Here is a 23,413-nt window from a genome sequence, read left to right on the forward strand (position 1 = left end):
CTTTTCAGAAGCTTAAGGCATTAAAGATATTCAGATAGACAAACTGACTAAAATTGAAACTCCATTATTCTATCACATTTAAAAGATGTTGCTCCTCTAAATACCTCTGGTAATTTTCTACCATCTCATATAAAGCATGCAACTTATGACAAGAGGAAAATAAAATGTGATTATGGCTGACAAGGTGTCAAAGCAACAGATCTGAATACATCAGCATCCCATATATAAGCCATGTTAATATAATATATAATCAAAAATAAAAGAGAAAGGAAATCACATTTGTTTGCATATGCACTCAGTGTTTTATCTAAGGCATCAGTAATCCTTTTAATAATAGAATTCTTCCTAGATCAGCGCTTGCTACTTTTTATGAAGTACTTCTTTGCCATCCTAGTGTGAATTTACTCCTAATGTATAAATGTATATGTGTTTTATATTTATATGACCTTCAGCCACCACCTTCATTTTACATTAGTTTATTTATTTTCTTTATAATAGAATTTGTCAGGAGTTTCGATACTAAATGGTACACCAATCATATTTACAGCAATTTATCTAAGTAGATCTATACCAGATGCAATCCTGAATATGTCACTTAGAGTAACACTCAAATGCAACATACTTTAGTTTGCTTCTAAGTATGCACAAATAGTAGTTGACTACACACAGGACTCTTGGCTCAGGGCTACTCATAACATGATTAGTCTATGTTCAGAAACGTTACTGAATTGTGTTCTCATTCTAATGGCATAGAGTCACTTCTGCACTGCTCCCTTTTATACCCTCCTTCAATCCAAACCACTCATCCCCATACCAACATTCACCCAGTTTCCAAGGAGGTAATAACAGTGTAGCAAGGAAATATCGTCTAGCCCCCTCTTTCTTGATCCAAGCAGGCCAGATCACTATTTGAGTGGCTGAAGGTAATTAAAAGGGAAAGTCCTATGTCTGTACTACATACTGCAAAAAGTTATATCTGAAGTAAACAAATGTATCTGGACATGGCCCATCCACCCAAGCGGAGGGAGGGGGAAAGGAGGGAGGAGGTGGCATACAAGGGAAAATCTTCAAAAGTAAATAATCCACTACACTTATTTCTTACTGGCAATGTCCTGTGCATGAGGGATGAACTGATAATAATAGAACATGAACATCCAAGTTCTTACACATACACATTCAACAAAACAAATTTTTTGATGTCATCCGAGTGAAGCTGTGACAGATTGCAAAGAAAAACTGATTTTAAAATACAATTCTGTGAACTTACTGTTTACCTTCAGAGTGTAGCAGGGAACAGTAGAGCCACCTGATTGGCTGTGGCCTCCTGCACTCCAATTAGACAGGTAACAGTATGATGCAGAAAGCGGAGGTTAACTCTCCTTGTCAGAAGTACAGTAGGATTTCAGTCAGAAAAAAAGATCTCGGGGAGCACTAGAACTATAAGCTTTTTGTGAATGGCTTTTTTGTACTATTAAGACCTGGTTGTCTAAGCTAAGACCCTTTCTGCATGGGCTGGGAATGTGAGCGCACACTGGAATATATGATCCCAGTGCAGCTCTGGGGCTGTTCGTATGCTTCCGTGGGGGTGAACCCGGAGCTGCTACAGCTTGGAATGTGCCTCCACATGGAGGCACGTCCTTTGTTATTTAAACTTACCTTCTCTTCCCTGCACAGCTCCACAGGGACAAGGGGACAGGCCCCCGCAGCCCTGGCAACACCTCGGGGGTCGGAGGGCCAGTCATCCTCTCCTGCAGAGCTGCGCAGAAGAGAAGGTACGTTTTTAAAACAAAGGATGCACCAAAAAGCGGCGCCTCCCACCCAGGGTCATTCAGATTTGTCCAAAACAATTATACAAAAAGGTGAACCAAGTATAGCCTCCAGTTGAACATCATGTAAACAGAATAAATAGAATACTATTTTTTTAAAAAATATATGAATCTGAAGACAAATCTCATGACAACATTTATAGTGTGTTTGTGTGTGTGTTTGTGTGTGTGTGTGTGTGTGGTTTGTTTTATTTTAAGCGTATTCTTACAAAGATCTTGTTCTTCTCACATCTAGCTCTCTAAGTGCAGATTTTTCCTGTGTGGGAACATTTCAATATATGGATCCCTTCCTATAAACGGAAACAGTACAGACATACTGGCAGACTAGCAATTACACCTCTTACAGAGTAATCTTAAATAGGTCTACTCAGAATCCTACTCAGATCTATTAAATAGGGAAATTCATGTCAGGAAAACATATTTTAGTACTCAACTATTAGTCAGCATAGCAGTCAAATATGGGATCATTGCTACCTGTCTCTCCCTCTATGAAAACTTCTTTTTTTCTGCTTCCTCTATTGCATCTGCTAGTTTACAGCCAGCACAATTATTTAGTGTAATTCAATAACTGACATCCCTACAAATGGGATACAAAAATAAGGAATTGGCTATTAGCTGTGAGGCTTTTGTGAGATTTTTTTCAGATGAAGTCTTGTCATGCCACTGTAATCTCCCTGCTATGATTGATACAATAAGGGAACTGGAGGCCCCTTGGTCATCTTCTGGTTCTTTTAGTGGACCACTTCACCCTACTCTCTCAGTCCAATGTAGACAGAGTACTTGTGGCAGTAAGATCTGCTACTTGCTCTCTTGATCCATGGCCCTCGTAGCTGGTGAAAGCCAGTTGTGAGGAACTACGAGGCGACCTGGTAGAGATTGTCAACCACTTCCTTGAACAAGGAGTGTTCCCAGGAAGGCTGAAAGAGGCAATAGTATGCCCACTCTTGAAAAGACCATCTTTAGATTCAACAGATCTGACCAGTTACTGTCCAGTCTTGAATCTTTAGTTTCTGGGTAAGGTCAAGGAGAGAGTGGGGGTGGATCAGCTGCAGGTATTTCTGGAGGATGCAGAGGCACTGGATCCCTTCTGGTTTCCACACATGGGACAGAGACCATACTGGCTACCATCCCAAATGGCTCAAGTTACAGCTGGACCAAGGTGGATCAGAGCTGATGGTATTGTTAGACTTCACCACAGCTTTTGACATGTTTGACCATGCTGGAATCTGAGGCATAGCTTTAAACTGGTGGGCCTCATTTCTTCAAGGCCAGGGACAACAGGTGTCACTGGGAAGGGGCATCCCATTGGCACCCACTTAAGTGTAGAGGGTAACAGGAGGCTCTTCTCTTCCTGATGTTGTTTAACTTCTATATGCGATCCCTGGCACAACCAGTCTGGAGCATTGGACTGGGTTGTCAGCAGTATGCTGATGATACCATTTGTTCTGGGGGCTTTCAATTGCTTCAACTTGACAGAGTGATTTTGACTCTGTCAAAATCCAGTCATGATCATGGAGTCCTCCTGATCTATGGAGGCCCAGGCCACACACATGACTAGAGTGGTATTTTTCCATCCTTGCCAGCAATGATTAGCAATGTGCCTCAGCCAGGCAATCTGCCATGCTGTCTGGCTACTGTGCTGTTTAGAAATTGTATGGAAGACCATTGTCCAGTGGTCTGCAAGGCTAAGATCTCTGCACGATTATAAAAGGGGGTCCCCTCAAGTGCTACAGAGGGCAACAGGTCTGCAAGGCTAAGATCTCTGCAAGGTTCTAAAAGGGTGTCCCCTCAAGTGCTACAGAGGGCAACAGGTATGGTCTCCTTCTCTAGCGCCACTTGTCCACCATACTCCCAAAAGGCTGGTAATTGGCAAGAAGGGTGCCTTTCACTGCTTCCTGTTTTATAACTTGTTCTCTCTTCTTGCAGATGCTCAATAGTCAGTGGCATTGGTTCTTCTCCACCCAGGCCATGCCAAGACCTGAGACCTTTGTAAGCAACAAAGTAGAGGCCTGAATTCCTTTACTACTGCGTATTTGGGTAAACCTTCTGTCCTTCCCTTCCTTCCTAGTTTCCTCTCCAGAAGCAAGAGATCTTTCTCCTATGCCAACCAGGGCTATCTGTGGTCATAAGATAAAATAAATAAAGAGAGCCTCTTCTCCAGTTTTTTTACACTTATTTTCCTTTCCTACCTTCATTTTGCTAGTTTTGGGAGTTTCAACTCTATATGTTTCTGATCACCATTATGGCTATATGGATATATTGTTACATCTAGAGAATCTGCAGAGTTTTATAACTTTTCAGCCCTTTGGCACACTTCCTGGCTGTCTCAGTAATGACTATACTTACTCTTAATTGCCTTCAACACACTTACACAAGAGTTACATTTAGTTGAATTATTTCCTGGATTCTCTCTAATTAATCTGAAAGCAGCTGCTTCAGGCCCTGGGCTGATTAATAGTTGCAAGACAGCTAAATGCCTTGTGGAAGGGAAATCTCTCCAAAACATATGTACATACAGCCCCACTGTTGTCATCCCAGCAACTAGAGATTCTAAAGCAAGCTATTTTCAGTTGAGCATAGTACCATCTCTTCAGATAATCAGTTCTAGTTGAACTTCAGAAGTGTATAACCCTAATTAATCTTTTGAATGAACACTATCTTGTAAAAACATGTTTTGCAGGGCAATGGTTTCAGTGTACATATTATATGAATACATATTAAGCTCAAGCTACAAACAGTGAAATGGATGGGTTTCAGATTCTCAAATGCACAACTCTGGCAATGACATCTATAGCCCTTTTTGACACTAAAATTATTAGGGATCTACTTTTTTGTAAGCCGTTTTTTGGGGAGTTTGGCATCAGAGTTGTTGCATGTAATAGAGGAACTATGTGGTATGTGGAGACCTGCCTTTGTATTTCAATGGATATTTTTTTTTCCTTCCTGCATACTGACACATCATGTTCAAGACATTTATTCACAAAAGGTGATATGCAGTATTCATAATGGATCCAAAACACTGCTGTGAATTACTTATGTATAATTACATGCCATTGCACATCATGTTTGCCATGTATTGGTAGATCATTGATACTTAATCACACTGCAGATAACCTTTTCCTTATTCAGAAGCACAGATATCAATATAAATTTACATATCTGTATAAATTGCACATGACATAGACAAAACACAGTTGCTATTAACCTGCTATTTATTTAAAAAAATTAATCCAGGGATAAAATTCATAAATCTTTTGCCTGCTCAGGACATTCAATTGTAAAACGGAATATACTGTTCCCACCTGGGAGCCAAAATAGGGCTATTCAAGGCAACTCAAACGTTTAACCAAAACTTGTTTTAATTGTGAATATTAATTTAAAAGAATTAATAATTTCCAAGTAGAATGAAAACATGAAAAGAGACAGTAAAAAGTGGCACTATGAATAGATATATTTCATGTGATATAGTGTAGTGGTTGCAGTATTGCACTAGGATATGGAAAAAAGCGTGTTTGAGTCATCCCTCTGCCAAGGGGCAAGTTTGTGCTGGTCACACACATTCAGTCAAACCTATTTCACAGAGTTGTTGTGTTAGAATGGAAGAGAGGAGGAAGACACAAGCCACTTTGGATGCCCACTGGGGAAAAGGACACTATATATGAAATAAATAATAATACAAATATGCATAAATAAACAAATGAAGGGCAGATTCTCTCATCTCTATGTGATCTATGCTTTTCAAAGTTCTAGATTTAAATTTTCTATTCTATTTTTTGCTAAGCTTGATAAGAGGCCAATTTAGTATCCTTGTAGTGTCAGATTATATTTATGATTTCCCCTATTTATAGATTTAAAATCCAATCCAGGAGTAGGGGGGCAGGAGAGCAATGGTTAGGGATGTTACCGAGTGCCGCCTCCAAAGAAGCAATCAGTGGTGCACGCACCAGGGGAGAAGGGAAAACCTTTATTCTCCCCAGGAACTCCCATAGTATTGTGGGACAGAAGAATAGGCCTGAAAATTATATTTGATATTAAAGAATAAAGGATTTATTTATTTATTTATTTATTTATTTATTTATTTATTTATTAGTTTTATATACCGCCCTCCCCCTAAGGGCTCAGGGCGGTTCACAACAGGTTAAAACATACATTAAAACATAATTTAAATACCAATTACATAAAAACAGAACCCATTAAAACTGTGGACGGAGTCTGGCTACCCCCCTCCCCCCCTTGTGCCCACGGGAGGCCAGATGACACAATAGATGTATTTTTAACCAGGCTGGCCAAACGCCTGGCAGAACAGGTCCGTCTTGCAGGCCTGGTTATATAACCAAAGTTGGTTATGTAACCAAAGTTTCAAGAGGGTTTTCTCTATAAAGGCCAGCTGGTCAGCAGTTACACAATAGGGAAGATTTTATCACTAAGGAATTTATAACATTGCGGTACAGGTTCAGAAATGTGTGAGAGAGCATAACTTATATTCCTTTAGGGCATACCCATCTATATAAGATGGGCTTCCTGAATAAACACAGAAATGAAGAGAACAGAGGTTAGAATAGAGATGAATCAGATCAGATAATTGAAAATGTATTTTTCCCATATTTTAATGAACACTGAAATGATAGTGAAATATATAAAAAGTATATATATAACACATGTATTCTACTAGAATCACATATTATAACTGTCATAAACATTTTTAACCTTTTAAAGTGAATAAGATATATCTTCCTTGGAAAACGCCATCCTTAGGAATGTTGGAAACTGTGTACCATGACTGAAACCAAATATTGAATTCAGTTTATTGCCCCCTTTCCCTATGGGAAAGGACATGTAGCCTAGGGCAGAGAAGGACAGAACTCTCCAGCTTTTATGTAACAAGAAGATCAGACAAGTCAATTTGATTTTAAGGAAGAAAGCATATGAAGGAGAAATATGATCATTTAGAGGGTATGTATGTATGCAGGTACAATTATAAATTATGACGCATGTATTCTTTGTACCTATAAAAGATTATGGTCTTTGTCTGTATGGGTGTGACTCTCTCTTAGAGAGACCACTCTGTGTGTGAAATGTTTAATTCTACACAGTAAAAATATTCTTCTGTCTAAAGCCTGATTTTTGGTTTTCTATTTCTTTCTAAATACAACTGAGCAGGGCTAGATAGGGATTCTGGTCCAACAGTATAACATGGCTTATGCTACATTTTTTTCGGTGGCTCAGCTCATAGGGGGTTTTCCCAGCCTGAAAGTGCACTAGGAGCTGAATAACATCAGCTTTGCCTCCAGAAATGTCCCTAGAATGCCCTCCATGATGCCCTGTCACTTTGCATGATACAGTGGGCCACTTCCTCCCCGACTTTGAATTTCACAGTTAGTAGGCCAACCCTCAGGACTATATTTCCAAAGAGGTGACAGAATGTAACGGAAGAAAAATAGATGATGAAGGCAGGAGCTGATGAGCAAAAGAGACAGCACAAAAAGCAGCATGTTTATGTTTTAAATCCTGACTAAAGTTTCCTCTGCAAAGGAAAAGATACTACAGCCAGTTCTGTGAATATACACTTGTAGGTATCAGCTACTGGATATCATACCTAAGTATCTATCTATGCTGAAGGACAGAGAGAGATGATCACTTTTCATAGTCCCATGTAAGGCAGTTCTATAGATGCTGCTGCAGGAAAAATTCTTAACAATATAATTCCCAATTGTATCAAGAACCTGCCATTGGGGGACTAAAATTGGCTAGATTTAAAATGGAATAAATAAATTGAACAAAAATCCATCAATAATAATTGTTTCTCAATTATTAATTCACAATTAGTAAACAACATATATCATTGGCAATATATGGCTTTTTGTTCACAGTGGTTGGGTACCTGTATTATATATATTTTAACTGCACATAATTAGTTCCATTCTTTATCCTACAGACATATGATTTATGAATCCAACAGAAAATAATTAGACTTAAATTCTTTATAGTAGCTTAATGTTTCCAAACTTTTCTTTCATGGCACCTATACTAATCATCATTTTAACTGAAAAAGCAAAATTAAAGGGGATGGCTTTTTTATTATTTTTTGGGGGGAAACTTCAACGGACCTCCTCTCTTCCAGCAATTTTTAGGAGATTACTACAGAGGGCTGCAAAAGGGCTCATTATATGACCCAGCTAGAGACCACAAAATATACCCTTTCACAGCAACATTCCTTGAAAAATTTCCTAGACAGATGGTTCTTTGAGTTCCAATTGTCCATCTAGCTTGTACAGGAACCATTGTTCTTGCTGTAAATGGAATTTGTTTGTCCTTAATATCATCAGGAACAAATGTTGTAATTATACAATAGACTAGTTATATCATGTCATGATGTCACCACATTAAGATTAAGAACATGATTGCTGATTGCCTAGGATCACTTGAGAAAGAAAGCATCAATTAACATGGCTGCCTGGGTAGTAACCAGCAGAAGTGGATGCAACACTAGCAAACAATAAAAAGTGATAGAATGAAGAGTTGCTTTCCTTCAAATTACTACTTTTGAGTGAAAACAGACAATTTTTTTTGTTAAACCTATTTATTTTTAAAATATTTAAATGTTCAAGAGATACAGAAATGAATCAGCTACACAACTGACAACAAACAACTGTACTCAATGACAATATGAATTGTGATTTAACTTCACAGCTGAATAGTCCTCTTTTTGGGTCACCCACTGCTTTAACTCAAAAAATCATATCTCTTAAGAATCAAATTATTTTCTCTACACACTTTAGTGTAGAAATATCACCACCACCACCACCACCACCATCATCATTATTATTTAGTAAAAGCTCAGATTCAAAATGCCATGAAGTCAGGGAGAAATGTGCTATTTTGTAGCATCTAAAGGATAGCAATATATGTGACAAACACATTGTTCTAATACAAATAAATTAAACTTAAATACTAAAATGTCCTTTGTTATTCTAAATTTCTAGCATTATGAATATGAAACCAGGGTTGCAATACACTCAGTAAGTTTCTTCCCCTTCTTTCCATCTCAGCTCTCAGGTTTGAACAGCCAAATCCTTCTTTTGCATAGCTCTCATCCCTTGTTACCATTAGGATTCTTCTGACTGATATCGACTCAGAAATTCTCCTCTCCCATTTCCTTAAAAAATGAAATTAGACTCAGCAGTAATTGTACATTTAGTCAAGAAGTGTTTATATTTCCAATGACTACATTCTATATCTGTAGAAACTGATTGATTGTTCTAAATAGCTTAGTTTAAAAACCTGACAGGTTGATCATTGTTTATCATTGATTATACAATGAAGGATTTGGCTAATAGATAGTGATGTGTCTGTTTAAGTTCCACATAGAGGTACACTGAAACACTAATGGTGATAAAAAGTCAATACAAACAACAATTCTTAACTATCAGCCAAACAGGAAAACAAGCATTTAAAAACAGATTAACCATGTAATGTAAGGCCAAGCCATTATGTACTATGCATTTAAAATTACATAACAGGGGAATCTACTGTCCATTTCTGAGATTCTAGCAGCCATCATTTAAATAGTTTTGAATAGTATATGCCACTGATGGACAGAGAGGCAATGGAAATTTGCATGGTGTGAATTCTTCTCCACTTTCTATGGTGGTTCAGTGTAACTGCAGAAACACAGGATCCAAAAAAAGAGTAATGTCTATGCACAGGATGTGTACTTTAATTTGTGCTTTTATTTAGAGGCTATATTACAAAAATGGAGAATTTTGAAAGGAATACAATTTTTATTTTTTTAAATGTTTTTAGCTCACCTTTCTCTCACAAAGCAGGACTCCTGGCAACTCAAAACAGACATTAAAATACAACAAACAGAACTAAAAATCTCACACAGAAAGAAGCAAATGGTATAGGGTCCCAATTATGTCCAGGAAAGAAACCTTCAGAGCCCGAAGATTGGGTCAGAAAATTAATGTCTCAGGCCTAGGTGGCTCTCTCTCTCTCTCTCTGCTTCCTCCACCCCGCACTCTAGGAGGAGCTGGAGTCTCCTGAGGCAAGTGTTCTTATAGTGACTCAGACACAAAGGAAGATAGCAATGAGCAGTTTGTCTTTCTCAGATCTGACTGGAACTTTGTCTCCTTACATATGTATTATTTAAATTATACAATTGGAATATATTTATGCAGGACAATCAGAATAACCCAAGTTGCATTCCTGCATCAACCAGTTATTTCAACTTTTCAGTGCTTGTGAAGTGCAGGATGTTTTCTGCTATTCTTGTGACCTGACTCCCTCCCATACAGTCAATCTTTTCATCTTTCTCATCAAACTTAAATGTCCAAAGATAGGGAAACAAGAAATTTATTTCCCTACATGGATGGAATATTTTTTTTTAAAGATCATAAGGAGGTGGGACAGAAACTGCATAAGACTTCTTGTGGTTAACAAGGACTCAAAGGCAAAATCTGAAAGGTTAGTTGAAAGTTGAGCTCTCTCTAATCAGGACCCAAAGAAGGAAGCAGACTGCTTCTGGCTAGAGCCACATCTATACTATGTATCATCAAAAAAACAACAACCCAAAATTGTAACTTCATTCACCACATGCTGGACCATCTTTGTTTTACAGTACTTGCTCGCCTAGGCGCTGCTTAATTAACAGAAAACAGAGACATATTCTAAAATGTTAATGTTCATTATTTGTGATAGCAAAATATAAATGGCTGAATTTTAATTACTTCTCAAATGGTTAGTCTTGCTGTGCTTATCAGGACTGAAAATGCGTTATTTGTTAGTGAAAGAGAAAATTTAATGTGCACAAAAGCTACAGCATAATATAAATCCTTTCAAAAATGCCAAATTGCATTAGTTTTTTTTTTCATATATGGGAATTTATTGTTACAACAAGGTTTGATGTTTCAGCAGCAAATAAGTAAAAATTAGTTTATGCACTCTACATAAAAATATGTACTTTTCATGCTGGGACAAAATATATGACTTGTCATCTTACCACATGACGTTTCGTTTTACCCGAGACTGCAGCTGAGCACATCCTTTCCATTAAGCATTAACTCAAAGTACTGAACCTGCTGTCAATGTAGTTACAAAGTCCAAACTGTACCTATTGCCCTGGATCTTCTAGAACTGGTCTGCTCTAGTATTCTTACCAGACTGATTCTGCACATGTTTACTGTTCATGGAGCTGCCCTTGAAGAGTACCAACAAGCTGCAGTTGGTACAGAATGCGGTGGTCAAAGTATTGACTGAAGTGAGTCGTATCACTCCAGTCTTGTTCTATTCATTCTAGCTTTTGTTTTCAGGCTCAATTCAAGATACTGGTGTTGACCTTTAAAGTTCCATATGACATTGAATGAACAAATCTTAAGGACCATCTTCTCCCATATGAATCTACCTGGGCACTCATGCATTGGCTGCCCCTACCATCTCAAAAATAAAAAAAAAAGAAAGAAGGTAACTCAAAAATGTTTTCTCAGTCATAGCATTAAAACCCTGGAACTTGGTGTGCTGAAAGATTGTTTCCCTCTGTCAGTTGTCCTAAACAGCAACCAAGCAGGGTTTGGGGGTTTTGTTTTCATACTCCATATAATGATTGTAATGGTTATTGGCCCTCCTCCTTGATTCTGGTGTTGTTTGTTCATGAGTCTCATTGAATTATTTTATAATTTTAAATGTAGTTTTAAATGGTTCAAATGTTTTTATGAGAGTCACCTTGGAGATTATGCCTGGGTAGAAAGGTGGCATAAAATATTCTAATAAATAAATAACAAGGAAGTTTACCTAAAATATCTATACACACCAACAATAACCTGAAGTCCTATTGATAATCTTTGACCAGTAATTAATTCTGTCAGGGTTCTTCTGAGAAGGACTTACTACAGCCTTTCCCTTTGTCCAAAGGCTACTAGTTGCTTTTTGCATCTTAAACAAGTAGGGGCAGTGATTCATGCATGTGGATGTGGAAGCATTGGTTTGTGCTGGTTTTCAAAGAATTTTTGGGGGGAGAGTACGAGAGCATCCCTGGCATGACGTTGGTGCTTCCACATCAACACAGAAGTGATGTCATCACACTGGGCACATGGACTGCTACCCCCTTCAACTGGCCTGTTCTGCCCACTGACCAGCTGAGGGTTGGCATGCAGCTTGCCAATACTGAGAACCCTGATCTTAAACCATGAAGGAAATAAGGGAAAAATGAATCCCAAACAAATTATTGATGCAAAGTATCTGAGTAAAAAAAAAAAGGGAAAAGCCCAGTCTTTGCAATATGTGAAAGCAATGAAAGAGATAAATTGTCATTGTGAGCTTTTCAAAAAGGTGATATAAATAACAAATGACAAACAATTGACAGCATAAAAGGAGTAAAATGAAGAGCTGTTTTTTCATGCACCGCTTGACCAATACCAATCAGGCAGAAATATTTAAAGATGGAATGAGAATGACTATATGGTAATAACAGTTCATTACTATATTAGAGGCAGAGAAGTAATACTGTTTAACATTATTGTCCTACATTTTTAGTAGTAGCAGATGAATATTTTTCTCATAAGATATTTGATCAGGTTATTGATTATCTATTTTTTTTAAAGATGAACATGTAAATAGTTCTTAATCTGGTGTGATTTAGAATGTTAAATGCAGGAAAGAGTCTCTCCAAATGGCAGATGGAGATTCTTGAGTGATAATGACAACCTAAATCAACAGCCAGTTATCTTGCCAGTTTTAAGCTGGTCCACTGAGGTTTACTGTCCTGCTGTTCAAAGAAAAGAAGGTTAGGATAAGACACAGACAAAGCTTCTGAAACCATTTTAAGAAAGTATTTTAAGTCACTGCACAGATCTGAGTTTCACGCATGTCTCTAAAATTATTTTCTGCATTTTAAGACTACAGAAGTGTCTGAAGTTCAAAGTAGAAGGACTGAGGCAAGAACCAGTCTTTAAATTGGTGCCTTATTTCAAACCAGGTTGATTGTTTGAACAGATGCGCATTTACTAGTTAAAGAACACCAACCAGTTCACCGGAGTGTCTTCTCATCTTTCAGCCTAATGACCTTCCACATAGCACATGTTAATTTGAACTTGTAGCTTTATTGATCAATACTGTTTGTTCATACAAGATAATTTCTTCAATTTGGATGATAGCTACAAATCACAAGGTCACAGGTTGAAGAAGAGATATCAAAAAGGTAAGTTAGCTGGCACATCATTCCTGGATTGTTATTTTTTTGATAGAACAACTATTTGGTTTCTGTTTATTAACTGGACTGTTGGGTGCTTCTTTCTATTTATTGTTAGTGTACTATATAACTTGGTTTACAATTCTGTTATGACTTACTACAACAGTTTATAGTATGTCTTCTTGAAAAATTTTGGTTAGCTATTTGAAAATGTTTACATTATCTGTTTGATTTTGAATATTTGTTAATAACTATACTGTACATATCTGAATTAGCTGCAGATTGTTATATACATGTCTTATAATCTCTGGTGCTGTACACTTTTTGTTTCTTCTCATTTTTCACCTTGCACTTTTGAAAACAAAGTAGAATTCAATCTATTATGAAATAAACTCAAGAAAGGCCATGAGAAATGCCTATTCATATGATGAAAGTGCCATCAAGTCACACCCGAGTTATAACTGCTGGATTAATTGGGAATATTCCAAATTTTCCCTACTTTCCGCCAAAGTTCTCCTTGCAGACTTCCTATTCTTGACACAAGGAGCTAAGGCAAGAAGTATGTGAATTATGTGAACATCTTCTTTCCAATTTAGTTTAGTTGGAAGATGAACCCCTAACTTGACTCAGCTGATCAGGTCACCTGAATGTACACTATGGTAACATCAATAATAGTGCAGTGGATTCTATGTACGTTCTCTTCAAAATCTGGTTGGAAACTGCAATAAGTGCAGAATGCCACAGCTTGGTTATTATCAGGACCTAGGGTCTTTGTACATATTATACATATTATATATTCTGTGCTGATTGGAATTCAGTTGGGGACACAGAGTACACAACAGGCAGGCAACAAGCCATTGCACATGTCCAGTTGCTCAGGAGTCTAGTTAAGAGGAGTTCATGGATGAAGACAGGCAGTCCCGAGGTCGTGGCAGGTGGCACTCATAGGCATAGATTAAGCAGTCAGGCATAAACTGGAGGCCATGGGTAGCAAAGATTCCGGCCACACAGCAATGCCAAGGAAGTCACACTTGTGGTACCCAGGCAGAGTCAAGGCCAAGAAAAGGTTTATATAAGATGCTCCTGCCAAAGAGAACAGAATCATGCAGAAACTTCATGCTTTATTGAGTCTTCCTCAGATGCTGAAGTATCCAGTTCAAATAGCCTTCTGCCATATAGAGCTGCAAGGAGGGCACTTCTTTTATTTCATAGCTCCTGTCTCTGTTTCTGCCTCTTTTGCACTAATGATTCGTTAGCTCCTGCTGAGCATTCCTCCCGTGTCTCTGCTTTTACTGGCAGCTCATCTGGCTGTTTCTAGAACCTCTGGCATTTGATTTATTTCCTCTGCTTCTAGCTTCTTGAGATGGACTGCAGAGACAAGTGTGATTTTTAAAGTGCTAATCTGTCAGAAGCCATTACAGCTTACAGTAAGAGTGAGGCATAGAGGCCTGGGAACAGTAAAGCCACTTAATTGGCTGAGGCAACCCTGAACTCTGATTGGGTAAAAGATCTAATGACACAGAGACAGAGGAGGCTATCTCCCTGTGTAAAACAAACTGAGGTGCTTTGGGGAGTTTGAAGTTCCTGCAGTAAAGAGCAATCTGCCTTATCTACGTTTTTAACATAATAACTCTGAGGAAAGTAGTGGAAGTCAGTGTGTGATTTTGTCTTGCCCTATTCTGTGACATCCCTGTGTGTGGTGGTTGAAAGCTAATTTACACAGTCTAGGACAGGGGTAGGGAACCTGCGGCTCTCCAGATGTTCAGGAACTACAATTCCCATCAGCCCCTACCAGCATGGCCAATTGGCCATGCTGACAGAGGCTGATGGGAATTGTAGTTCCTGAACATCTGGAGAGCCGCAGGTTCCCTACCCCTGGTCTAGGAGAATATATATGTGCACTATCTTCTCTTCTAGTATTTTTAACTATGGGATCATACCCAGTAGTTCCTCAAATTTATTGAGATCAGCTTTCTTAAAATCTAGAATGTGGTGACTGAGTATGCTTGGCATCTCCTTTCCATTGTATAACAAATTCTAGGAGAATTCTAGGAGAATTCTATGGTCACTCTCACCTAAGAATCCTACCATTTCCACCTCATTACGAGGTCATCATTGTTGTTAGAAGCAGATCTAAAATAGCCTTTGTAGCCTCTTCTACCTTCTGGACCATGAAATTGTATGCAAGGCAAGTGAGGAATTTGTTGAACCTCATAGTCTTTGCAGTGTTTGACTCCCAACAAATATCAGGATGATTGAAATCTCCCATTACTACTATTTCTCTCCTTTCTGAAAGCTTGGTTACCTGCTCCAAGAAGGCATCATCCAGCTCTTCAGTCTAGCCTGGGGGTCTATAATAGACACCTAAATTGAAATCACTATTGTTTCTCTCCCCCTCAATTTCTACTAAGGCACTCTGAACCTGACTTCCAGAATTTAAGCCAATTAATTAAGCCTGCTCACAGGTGTAATAATTCCTGATGTATAATGTTAGTCCTCCTCCTTTCTGGGTCAGTCTATTTCTTTGAAATAGGTTATACCCCTCAGTTCCTACATTCCAATCATGAGACTCTTTCCACAAGGTTTTAGTGATACCTATTATAACTGCCATACTATGTTAGGAGTTCAAGTTTGTCTTGTTCATTTCCCATTCTCTATGCATTAGTGTAGAAACATCTAAGGCCATGGCTCAGTCCCCCTATCTGCTTAGTTAAGGTTTTTTTCCCCTCCCACTCTTGAGTTCTTGAACTACATATTTATACATAAAATGAAGACTAAGCAAGTGTGAAAGCTATTTTATCTAACATTTTATAATACAAATGCTTGAATATATATAAATGAAATCAGTAAATAATACCAAATGCCAACTGATTGCACAGGGACAATTTTACATGCATAATAGATGGTGTTCTAATATCACAGTTGTTATGATTATGGTGGTGTTAATATATCCTTCACATGGGGGATGTACAGTACCCATAATCTTAAATTATTCACATACATAATTAAAAGAGGAACACCAAGCTACTCTTATGTGGGCTCCTGCATCATATAGTATATTAAAATATTCACCTTTAGACAAATGCATAGATGAAGACATAGTCAGACCAATTACAGAAACGAATGAAAGGAATAATGATTGTAAGTACACCTTAGTTGACTTCCTTCAAAGTGAAGGCCACCTTCCACTTTTAGAAACACAGCAGGCCATGTAGCCTATGGATTACAGAGAGGCTATCAACACTGAGGCCTCTGACTGTGAACACTGGACGTTTGAGAACCTCCGAGAAAGATGTGTCAATGGTTAGGAAAAAAACCTTACATTATTTTTCAGGCACACACATAACTTAATTGACTAGGTAGAAGGCCCTATTTGGAGAAATCTAACTATCAATTTGGAAGTCTAATACTTTCATGTGCTCCCACCTCCCCTACTTCAGTGCACAGAAGGTAAAAAGCTAAAAACAAATTGTTTGCTTTCATAAACTCAGATATATTTGGACATAATATAGAAAAATCTTTAAATTCTTTATACTGTCTAATTTTATCTACTTCTAATAAACCATTCATCAAATATTCATAGATATGATTGATACTGATCAGTTCTATGTGTTTCAAATTTTCCCTTTAGAGGAAGGTAGTTGTTAGCTGACTGTACTTTGTTATTAACTGGAGTGTCCAACACAATGTTTTAAATTAGGAGCATGGCTTTATCCTCATTTGCAAGGTCTACCACATTTCTAGGTATGTCTTTTAAAAAGTGACTGCAAAGTTAGTGAGTTCCACATACACAAAAGTAACTCTGATATTAAGCCCCATTCTGTTTTTTGTTTTTGCATTTTAGTATTTATGAATTATTAGTATCAGTTTTCAAGCATTGAAACCAGATTATTAAATCAGATTCCTAAAACTCATGGGAATAAACAGCACTGGAAAGTTTGCAAAGCCTAGGCAATGTTGGAGTCTGGATTTCCTCTGGCAATTATGGTTACTAATTTCTAGGTAGGGCCTGGAGCTCTCCCAGAATTAAAATGGATCTTTAGACTACAGAGACTAGTTCCCCTGGAGCTCTGAAAGATGGGTTCTATGGCATCCTATCCCTGCTGATCTTCCTCTGCTCCCACAACTCCACATTTCCATGGATCCACTGGTCAATCTCCAGAAATTTTCCAAATCAGAGTTAGTATCCCTGAGAAACAATTATTTTGCCAAAGGCTAAACTTGATGGAATGCTGGGATCATAAGAAGAAATTGTAAAGAAAACCTGAGTTGGCGAGAGGACTTAGACAAAGAAAGCTAACTCCCCAGGGAATTAAATAAGCACCTGCACTTAAACTGAACCGCAGAAACAAAATGACAGCCAGTACATTTTTTCTCTAGATTTCATATAGGGTATAAGTATGTTCCTGTTTATGGATTTTGTTGAAGGATATATTAGTACAGAAGCATAGATTAGAACCACAAGAAACAAAAGGATAGAAAGTTTCCAAATCAGATATAATTGAAAAAAAAGAAAAAAAGAAAAAGGTCAAAGGCTGGAAGTCATCTCAACTCACCTCCTTAAATGACTGGTATGTCAAAATGTGGATCTACATGGACCTTGATTTATTGACTCTTTCCTTACAAAATAAGGATATACAAAGAAACAAGGAAGATGGCTGGTCTTTGTTGAAAGACTTTTTTGCAAACAGATTCAATTTTATTTGAAACTAAAATGTATACGAATTTTTATTTGCTATCGCTTCTTCTATAAGAAGAACAACAATATTTGTTGTATAAATACAGAAGGCTAGTAACAGTTAACTGATTTTTTTTCTCTAGATTAACAACATAACGATTGGTGAAGTCAAACCCAAGCTTAGGCTGTTTCCGCACGGGCGGAATACAGCATCCCAGGAATACTAAAAACAGCATCCCTTGGGAGGGGTTCGCATGGCTGCATCGCAGCAGCAGCGGCCTCGCAACCCTCGAGCGGTGCAAAGCCGCTGTTTCCGAACCTTGCTCCCTGAGCGAGGTTTTTCGTAAACAGCAGCTTCCAACTGCTGCCATGCGAACGGCAGTGGCTGGAAGGTGCCATTTCCCCCCTTTCCCGAATGCCTTACCGTCCCTCCAACCTTCCAGCATGTTGCCCAGGCCAGGGGACATGCCCCCCCTGCCCTGCGACTCCAGAGCTGTCATTCAGGGCAGGGGGGCGTGTCCCCTGGCCTAGGCGATGCGCCGGAAGGTCGGAGGGACGGTAAGACGTTCGGGGGACGGTGCAGCCTCTGCGAAGGCTGCGCCGTCTTCCCCGCCCCTACTGGGACCGTCCATGTGAATGGTCCTGGGGGGGGGTGCGTCGACGTCGTTTACGCCGACGCAACGCCGCAGCATGACCATGCAGAAATGGCCTTAGTTAAACAAGTTGTAAACTATAAATATGACAATCCCCAAATAGGGGTTTATAACATGTATACTTTCTCTCTCCTTTTGTCAATTTTGTGCAATAAAATTTAACCGATACATAGTACATGTTTTTTTCTTGCAATGCTGTAACCCAATAAACATTTTTTTTAAAAGTCAAAGGGACCAACCTGTTTCTCCAAGGTAAAACTGGATCCAAGACAATTACCAAACTTAGGCAGCCCAATACAGGAAGACAGACCTACCATAGGAGTCAGACACACCACATGGGTGCCCATTCTGCCAGCACAAGGGGCAAATTCACCAGTGGAGGGGGCAGATATTATTTCTTTTATTTATTTATTTGTAAATTTATATCTCACCCTTCCCAATAGGGCTCAGGGTGGCGAACAACATAAATCAGATAGTGCAATAAAACAATATATGGGTGGGCAGCTGCTGTATGGCTCCAAGATGTACAACCCTGGAAGCCACCACCATTTCCCAGCCCTGCTGGCACAGACAGATGCTCCAGCATGGCTAGGGACATTACAGGGGATATAAGGAGGTGCAGCTGATCAGCTTTCACTGCCCTTTCAACTCCTGTGAACTAATGGAGACAGCATCGGATGCACACCACGTTTTCATGGTGTATGTCCATTATCCCCCATGGGTGATTCTTGGGCTTCCCGCACCACAAAAGAGCCTTTTGTAAGTTGCAGGGTGGTGCCACAGGGGCAACGTCCCTGCCCAACTCAGAAGATCTGGATTGGACTGTCAACCTACTTAGACAATGACCCTCCACCTATCCCGGGCAAATCAATCCCCTGGGCAAATCAATATCCACTTGCCTCACAAATATTACCTCTGTTTTCTCTGGATTCTGGTTTCAGCCTATTTGCCCTCATCTACTTGGCCACAGAACCTGGACACTATTCAGCCACATTGAATATTTTGTCAGATATGTACAGCTGGGTGAAATCAGCATAGTGGTTAGATCCAGTTGCAGAGTATTCATGACAAAGCTCCACAGATTCATTTTCAGCCTGTAGAAATGTGTAACATGAATATGAACAATAATTTTTAAACTCACAATTTTTTATTTAATTATAATAAATATCTTTCTTAACAAATAACTTTCTTTAACTGGTTCTTCAATCACCCTGCCAAGTTCACAGTCACAGTAGAGAAATATGTGTGTGTGTGTTTCCAGGATGACTTAAACATGGTATTGGTAATAGGCTGTTACAGATTTCACCAGGAGCCTGAGAGAATTCTGAGTGGCAGATCTAGGTGGAGTTCAGATTGCTGCTTCATTTGGGCTTCAGTCACTGTAAGTTTTTTTTTTGTAACCCAGAACAATTCCTATTCTAAAGATAAACCCCATTTATAGCTCAATTTTAATCAGGAATTTAAAATTGCATTTCTGCAGCAAAAGTCTATTAACAATAAAGAAAAGGTGTGGGGAAAGAGGTGCTAATAAAATGGCAGCAAAATAAGTAGCTGTGATCTGTTAAAAAAAACCCCAAAAGAATGAACACACACTGGACTTGTCAACAGCGCTCATGTACATGTTGACTTGTCATCAGCTCCTTTTAAGTCTGTTTCTTTTGGACAATGCCAGCAGGGTTACTTGATTCACTGCCCAGCTAATAGGATCTCTTAAGATTAATGCTAGGTATATAACAGACTCGGATTCTTGCTATACAGTGTTTATAGTGATGGAGATTAAGAGAATTCTGCTTTCCAAATTAAACAAAATTGCCTACAGTAGACAAGATTTAATACCACTAGCCTATGTCAGTGGGAAGGTCAGGGCAGCATCATATTGATCATATGTTTGCTACAAACTTTTTTAAAAAAATAAGACATGCAGCAAATGAACTTCTTCAAAACAAGTCATAAATTAAAACCTCACAATTGCTTTAGGATGAGAATTCTGTTAAATGTAGTCTGGCTGTGATCATGTCTTAATTGGATTGCTTATATACACAGAAACAATACCATGAACAACTGGCTGTCAAACTTGTACATTTACCAATAATTCCAGCACTTTAGAAAGTGCTCTCTAAGTGTTAATGGCTATGAAGACTGTCCAGATGCGTCTGATGGTTCATAATGCAGCACCCAAAATTACCAAGAACATCTCTCTCCAGCATTCAAAAAGTTAACACTGGTTACATATTTCTTTCTGGTGCAATTCAAAGAACTGGATTCTTCAACGGCCACATTATTTATTTGGAATATTTGTATACTATTTCCACAAAATGTGTTCACAATATAATAAAACTCATGCCACTAAAACATTCCCTTAATAATCTGCACATATTATAAGACTGAAACAAAGCCCATTGAGCCCAATGGAGGCTCAATTTTTTTCCCCTCACCGTGATGTCAAGATGTTCTCCTGGAGGTGGCAGAGCAGTGTCAGAGTGGTGGTGTCTCCCACTGCCAAGGGCTCTGGATTGGGCTGCCCAAAATACACAATGAAAATTATATAGGCACCAAATGTAGTCATCACCTTACCGAGTGGAATTTTAAGTCAACTCTGAAACAACTGTGACTGGCACAGGTAAAATAGCAAAATCTTACATGAAGAACCTCTAATTTTTTTCTTGCTGCAAAGCTTGCATGACAATTGTCTCTTCAGACTGCCATGAAAGACTATACTGGCAAGAACAAATGACAGAAAGGAAATTAAATGATAAAATGCCCAGAGCAAAAGCGTATACCTCATATGATGTATTCCTACTTGTAATGTTGCAAATTTTAATTAGTCTAGAACTACAATGAACAGTATGTAAAGATGTGTTTACAGCACATCCCTGTTATAGTCAGAGGAATTTAGATCACTCACTTTAGAAAGGACATACAAAATATTTAAAGCCAAAAAAAGCCTTTTGTTTGCATATTCTCTTGCCAGTTTTACTGGAATATAAGCAGCAGATCAGCTAAGTTACACTGAAAACTGTTACATGCTTTCAAAGTTCTTCATATTTATCTGCTTCTTGCATAATTAGATACCACAAGATGGGTTACAACATGCATATTAAAACTAACTATAATGAAACTAATTAAGGCAACAACATAGAAGCCAACTGGTTAAAATAGCGATAAAATGACCGAACAACCAGCCCTGCCTCTTGTTTCCCATTACCATTCGGTAAAGCCATAGAGTTTTTGTGATTTCTAAAAAGTGCTGACATCACTTCCCAGAAGAAATGAACACCATCACCTCATGTGCCTGCCTCCTAGTTTCCTACTGGTTGCCAAGCTGACCCTACCAATCCTATTACATATTATCAGGGGGATGTTATCTGGGTGTTTGCATTCTTAACTCTATGTAACCGATTGCATTCTTAACTCTATGTAACCGATTGAAATAACAATCCAATGCTGCTCTGAGATGCACGTAACCAGCCTGCTATATGTTACCACTGTCATCTGTGCATTTTTCCCTTGATCTTTACTTTATGGCTTCACATACTTTGTATAAAACTAGGCTTCCCTTGGCACCTCTGTCCCATGAGAAAAGAATTACATCTGTTATCTCATAGGGGCAGGATAGCTCTCTCGCTATCTGCTGCCAACTTTGGGACCATCTCAGCTCCAAAGACTGCTTTTCATGAATTCTTGGGAAATCAGGAGGGGGAATTTCAGCAGAGAATAAAGAGGACTCATCAATAAACGCTGATGATTGATACTTCAGAGCCTGTTTATTGGCTTAAGGTTCTGAGACCTAACACGTATGTAGCTTAATGCCTAAATATTGAATGCAGTCAAATTATCCTACTAGAATTGTGAATGTAGTGTAACAATCACTTTCATTAATTTTGTGAACAATTCCCACAGATATCCAAAGCAGCCCAGGATATATATTTGTATACTGCTGATAGTGGGGTGCTCGCAAGCAGATGACCAGCCACCTAGAACAAGCTTCATTCCAACAATGAATAGTGGGCGTCACTCAAAACTATTATAAGCAATTCTGTTCAAATCCTTGATTATATAAGATACAGAACACATAAAAACAATCTTATCCAAGCAAGGATTCCCAGTGAATTGTGGCATGCTTAAAAAGGGTCAAATCACTTTACATATAGCACAATAACAGGCGGATTCCGCATGGACCCCAAGAGCACTGGGGTGCCGGTGTAGATGACACCGGCGCTGGCCTGGGGCCATTTGCACACTTGTATGCTGGCGCCCCTGGTGCTGCTGTGGCCTGCGGCAGTGCCTCTGCATGAGGCCACAGGTGTATCTAGGCAAACTGGAGCCCAGAGACAAAACCAGAGTTTGCCCCCCCCCCGGTATGGGCGGCCACCCACCCCCTCACGACCAAACAATGATTTTTGCACCAGCTCACAAAACACCTCCCACCCCCAGCAAAACATACATGGCTGTCTCCCCACCAACCCTCTTTCCTAATTCTGTCCTCACACCAACCCTATGAGGTAGGTTGTTAGCCTTAGAAATAGCTCCAAGCCAGTGCAAGTGGGTATTAAACAAGTAAATCTCTCACAAATCACCCCCAGCAAAATATTTACCAAACAAATGTCAGCATCATCTCTCACAAAACACCTCCAGTGGAATCCACCCCAAAACAGAATCACTTTCAATGGTGTTCAAATAAGGGAGCCCAGATGCTCCTTTTAAATCCATCTTAAAGGGATAATCTGGTGTCCCAGTTAAAACAACACTGAAAGTGATGCTGTTTTGGGGTGGATTCTCCCCCACCCTGAACAGCATCACTTTCAATGTTTAAACTGGGGACCTCAGATTCTCCCTTTAAGTCCATGCCAAAGAGGGTGGATTTAAAAGGAGAATCTTGGGAAATTTGGGGGGGTGCCTGCTGTCAGGGGTGTAATTGTTAAGCTAGCAGCACCAAACTTTCAGGGTTTCTTTAGGAGACTCTCCTGATGATACCACCCAGGTTTGGTGAAGTTTGGTTCAGGGGGTCCAAAGTCATGAACCCTCAAAGATGTAGCCCCATCTCCAATTAGCTCCCATTGGAACAAGGGAA

The 23,413-nt window shown here is 39.0% G+C and overlaps 1 protein-coding gene across 3 annotated transcripts in view; it reads right to left on the minus strand.

Moving 5' to 3' along the window:
* The window catches only part of IL1RAPL1 (interleukin 1 receptor accessory protein like 1), a 949,422-nt gene that overhangs the window by 744,160 nt on the left and 181,849 nt on the right, over nucleotides 1-23,413 (minus strand). The window contains exon 1 of one of the 3 annotated variants that reach the window (XM_048494987.1): nucleotides 1,657-1,743. The exons of the other annotated variants lie outside the window; for them this stretch is intronic. The gene's annotated coding sequence lies outside the window, so the exon portion shown is untranslated. Of the gene's footprint in view, nucleotides 1-1,656; nucleotides 1,744-23,413 lie in introns of those variants that run through there. 3 annotated transcript variants of the gene reach the window in all.

Source organism: Sphaerodactylus townsendi, linkage group LG04 (assembly GCF_021028975.2).
Source record: "Sphaerodactylus townsendi isolate TG3544 linkage group LG04, MPM_Stown_v2.3, whole genome shotgun sequence".
Lineage (NCBI taxonomy): Eukaryota > Metazoa > Chordata > Lepidosauria > Squamata > Sphaerodactylidae > Sphaerodactylus > Sphaerodactylus townsendi.